The sequence below is a fragment of the Vespa mandarinia genome, chromosome 19 (genome assembly GCF_050613455.1).
Source record: "Vespa mandarinia isolate Hongniang chromosome 19, ASM5061345v1, whole genome shotgun sequence".
Taxonomy (NCBI): domain Eukaryota; kingdom Metazoa; phylum Arthropoda; class Insecta; order Hymenoptera; family Vespidae; genus Vespa; species Vespa mandarinia.
This window is the reverse complement of record NC_140828.1, coordinates 3,357,340-3,362,500: the sequence shown is the minus strand read 5'-3', so window position 1 is coordinate 3,362,500 and position 5,161 is coordinate 3,357,340. Positions and strand designations below refer to the sequence as shown.

The 5,161-nt window shown below is 42.4% G+C and overlaps 1 long non-coding RNA gene across 1 annotated transcript; it reads right to left on the bottom strand.

Moving 5' to 3' along the window:
- Window positions 1–2,791: 2,791 nt before the first annotated feature.
- On the bottom strand, window positions 2,792–4,625 carry LOC146872392 (uncharacterized). Its single transcript, XR_014983327.1, has 3 exons — window positions 3,905–4,625; window positions 3,483–3,593; window positions 2,792–3,108 (listed from the first exon to the last, which is right to left on the bottom strand). It is a non-coding gene; the product is annotated as an uncharacterized LOC146872392 (long non-coding RNA).
- Between the last annotated feature and the right edge of the window lie 536 nt (window positions 4,626–5,161).

The following is a 5,161-nucleotide window of genomic DNA, read 5'->3' as shown; positions in this document are numbered from 1 at the left end:
CAGACCGAACAGTGTTGGGTTAGGTCTGGGTCATGCAAACGATAAACAAATATCGAAACGGGATTCGGTCACAGGGGGATGGAGTTTTAATTAATTTTTACTTAAAAATTTATGAAACGCGATCGGCCTGCTAATGGATTAAAAGTTTTCGCCACCGGGAATAATAATCTCGTTTTCGAACGCGACTCTACTCCTCCACCAACGATCGAAAAGCGTCGCGTAAAACGCAAGAGGAATGCAACTCGGGGAAAAAGCAGTGGAACGGTAAAAACGAGTAGATTGAAAATATCGAAAGCCTGAGTTTGCTGAATTATTTCGTTTCCAACGATAATCAAGTTATGCTAACATTTATGAATTACAAAAATTAACAATATAGAATAACATTCTGATGATATTTCGACTTGTAAAGAAAAAGAAATATGGAGAGACAGCAGAGAAAGCAAAAGAAAGAAAGAAAGAGAGAGAGAGAGAGAGAGAGAGAGAAAGAGAAAAGGATCCTTGGTGGAGATGCCTTTAGGAAACATGGTTCAAAGTAATTCAGTCTGCAGGGCGGGCGAAAAAGAGAACGCCAAAAAAAGCTCCATTTCTCATACGAACGCGTAGTAAGGCCTGTTTAGCGACTAGTCTGTATAACTTCCGAGACGACGCGTGTGCGCAGGTAAATCACGAAAAGGTGTATAGAGAGAGAGAGAGAGAGGGAGGCGGGGGGAGAGAAGGGATGGATAGGAGAGGGAAGGTGTATTTCGTGTTGGGTCAGACGCTGCTCTCGGCGTCTCTCCACTCCACACTTTGCTACTCGTCCCTACTCCGACTCCTCTTGGTACTACTCCTTGATGGCATATGTGTTGTACACGCGTGAAACACCCCCGTCGTCTCGCTCGGTCGAAAAGCAGCACGGCGACGAAACGCATCAAAGAATCCATCAAATTAAAAACGCAATTATAAAACAGCGTCGTCGCCTCTCTTTGTCGAACGGCAAGTTCCTCTGGCAGCTCTACGAATGCGCTAGTCTACGTCACCGTCGCCGCCACTGCCTTCTCCAAGCCACCCTCCACCTTCTCACCCCTTCTTGTACTACCCAAACCCTCGTTGCACCTCTCTCATCTCGACTCTACGTAGAAACCGGAGGATATGTCGCAACCCTCCGGCACCCACACCAACTCTTACCCCCTGCTACTCGACCCTCCCTTGGTTCCTATTCCGAAAAAAAATCATATCGATCCCTACCCTCTCGCAACACATAATCCCCTCCTCTCTACCTACTTCTCATCCCTTTCGCTTACTACTCCTTTTCCGGCTGGCTCTCTCAATTAGGAAACGCTTCAAAAACGTTGCGCCCCACACAAGTAAGACAAGGAACAGTCGACTGGCTTGCGTCTGAAAAGACGCGAAATAAAAAAGCCAACCCCTGTATTTTCTCTCTCTCTCTCTCTCTCTCTCTCTTTCTCTGTTTCTCTTTTTCTTTCTCACCTCCAGCTTTATATTTTCTTTTTTCTTTTCTCCCTTTACCTCGCACCTCTCTCGACGCCTTCGACGTTTTGTCCTTCGCTAAGGGAACAAAAATATAACTCTTTCACGGATCGAAAGAGTTACCGTCGAAGAATGACCTATCGATTATTTACGAAAGACTTTTCATAGAAACGAGTTTCCACGAAAAAAAGTTAACTCATCGTTTTGATACAACTATTCAATAAAAAAAAAAACAAAAAAAAAAAAAAAAAAACTTGCTTCACCTAACATCGCTATTCAGTAGTAGTATGGTCTATAAGAACGATCGGCTAGAGCATGGAAGTGTGACAGGTGGTTACTTTCCTATTCTCCTGATGCGCTATTTCCAAGATACGTCGTTGCACCTACGAACGAATGCCTGACGAACACTACAGAATAATTTAGTTGGGGTAACGCGAACACTACCGCTTTTCGATACGAAAAGCAACGCTTTAAAGAAGAAGAAGAAGAAGAAGAAGAAGAAGAAGAAGAAGAAGAAGAGAAGGGGAGTGAGATAGAAAAGACCAGAAAGAGAGTTAGCCCCTCTGTACTTGTATGAAAATTTAAAAGAGTTCCCGACTCGTAGGGTAGTCTCGGAAATCGACTATGACGTCTCCGAGGCTTCAACCCTCGAAATAAAACCGACCAGGCTTGCATCGAACTCGCGATGCCACCTAAAATCGTTGCGTAACACACAAAGGAGTAATCCAATCTCGAGGAGATTGAAAACGGTTCGTCCCTCTCTCTCTCTCTCTCTCTCTCTCTCTCTTTCTCTTTTTCTCTTTCTCTTTCTCCCACTCACTCCTCATCGATCGACCATCTCTCTACCTCTTTCTTTCTCTTTCTCTCTCTCTCTCTCTCTCTCTCTCTCTCTCTCTTTCTCTCTTTCAGACATATATCGAAGCTCTGTGTTAATTCTCTGTGAGGAATATAAATGGATGCGCGCGTCGCTAAAACGTTCGGAGAAAGACTCGAAAGAACGAAGAAACCTACGCTAATTGATAATTAATCGGAAAAGAAAGAGAGGATAGTAAAGAAGAAGTTTAGTAGAAGTGGTAATAGTAGTCTCAATCGCATGGTGGGGATGACTACCACTCCCTTCTCGATTTTTTTCACCGGCCAGTCTTCTATTGATCGGATATTCAAAAATTTCAGAAACGAGAAGAGATAGAAAAAAGTTTCGAGTGTGGGTAAGGAAGACGGGAGGAGTGAGAGATAGAAGAAGAGCGAGAGAGACAGAAAGAGAGAGAGAGAGAGAGAGAGAGAGAGAAAAAAAGAGAGAGAGAGAGAGAGGAGAAGAAACGGCCGGTAGGGGTGATGGTAAAGGTGGTAGTAGTAGCAGCGGTGATGGTGGTGGTGGTGGAGGTGGTGGTGGTGGTGATGGTAGTGGTGGTGGTAGTGGTGGGTGCCACGACCCTCCGCTTCCTGCAGGGGGTTAACTACCACCATCGAAGCATCGCCAAAGACGCGCTTTTCTTTTTGTTTCTTTTACTAGTCGTTTTTTGTTTCTTTCCCCGCCGACCGGCGCTACTCTCTTTCTCTCTCTCCCTCTCCATCTCGCTCCTCCTCCACCATTTCTTCCTCGCGCCGTCGCTTCGTCTCTTCCTCCTCGTCGTCCACCTAAAATACGAGTTCGATATTACCTTTCACCCCAACCACCGGCAGTTGCACCACCAGCACCATCACCACCCAGAGAACTTCGACCGATCCAACCATCCAACCAACGCTTCTAACCATTACCGTTCTCCGCACAATTTAATTGCTAGCATTTTATTAAAAGTATCGACAGTCGGCGACCTTCTTGTTTACGACTCTTGCAAATTAATGTCCTCTCGCCCCCTAGCCAAAGCTCCCTTGGCTTTCCACCGTTGCCAATATCGCGTGAGAGAAGGTAGCAAAGGGATGAAGGGAGGGCTAAAAGAGGGAGAGCGGCTGGAAGAGAAGCCAAACAAAAAATCTTGAAATTAATATTTCCTCTTTCCCTCCTCCCTTACCTCCTCGTCGTACGGGAGCACCGTGCTATGTCGGGGCGTTAGCCTCTGCGAGACGACTCGTGCATTTTAAACGAAGCCCTTTCGCAATGAGGTTCGATGCTTATACCGAACCTGAAAGAGTAACGTTCATAGCTCGATATTATCGTTGTGATTGTTTTACTATTGTGTTGTTTTACGTTCAAATGAATAAAGAAAGGAAAAAGAAAAAAAAAAAGAAGACTATTCTATAGTATGAAATTAAAATATCAATCATTAGAGCATGCGTTTGTAAAAGTTGATTCGAATCACAAGTTTACATATTTTTGATTAAGAATGAAGTATTAAAAGTATTATTTCCTTTTTTTTTTTTTTTTTTCTTTTTCAAGATCGAAAAATCTTGTTAACCGTATAATCTTTAGAATATATTTATGAAATATTCGTACGTCGAACGAATCGTATACGCTCGAAGATACTCGAGAAGCCACATTTAGAGCGAACCGATGACGACGACACGGTCGATCATCGTGTTGTCGGTCGAAAGATAGGTCAGCGTGAAGAGCAACGGTATGTTGACCAATAATGTTGCCTGTAACAAGGAACACTCGATGCAATGACGATCTTACTTTGCTTAATACGTCATATCGAGTTACACCGATTTCTTTGAAAAATCCACCAAGATATTAGAAACGTTCGATTTTAAGTTTTCTCGAAGAAAAGAAAGTAAAGAAAAACAAACGATTGTTTTTAGCAAGCGAAAGAGATGAAAGAGAATTCGTTCGAGGTGCGTCGGGTCTGCTTCGATATAAATTGGCTGGCACAGCCGCGATACGTGACGTTTAATAATTATAGGAAGTGGAGTTTAGTTGGGGGAAGGGGTGGTCCGGCTGAACAACTTGTTGACTCCGCTTCGCTATCCGTGCACGTCGATGCCAACGTCTCGTCGTCGTTGTCGCCTTTCCCTTTACTCTTTGACATGAATGTTTCAATAATCACTTTTATAATATCTATCGAATTTACAAAATATCTATTTTTACATAACCATATAAAATGGCATAATTAATTTTTCTTTTTTTTTTTCTTTTTTTTCTTTTTTTTTTTTTAAATATTCATTTCCAATTACATAATTTGATTTTCTTCAACTAAATATTCTTTCAACGAAATTAATGTATGATAAAAAAGAAAGCATAGAGAAGAAACGTTAGCATCTAACGTTTCTGACAGAAAAGAAGGATAAAGTTTGCACCGTAACTATTAGTCAATGTCATTCGAACATTAACCGGCTGAGGTTCGAAAAGCGCGTTAATGTGGAAGCAACGAGTAACGATTCTACGAATGGTCGATGCGCTAGCTGAACACAACGTAAACCGGGCAAATGTTCGCAAAATACTGTCAAAGCACGATGCTGCCAGAAATAACACGACCCTTAGACGACATTTCGTTTACGTTATTACGAAATACCTTGAGGGGAAACATAATAGCCGTCTCGAAATGCTTTTATACATGTATGTATGTCTTCCTCATCCGAAATATCCAACGACGTTTCGAGTTCTATCTTCGTCGTTATATGTAATTCCTATTTTTGAAAAATAAAAGGAAAAAGAAAGAGAGAGAGAGAGAGAGAGAGAGAGAGAGAGAGAGAGAGAGGAAATAAGAAAACGTTAAAAGAAAAGTGCATTCGAACGATGTTTTTCGGTTTTAAT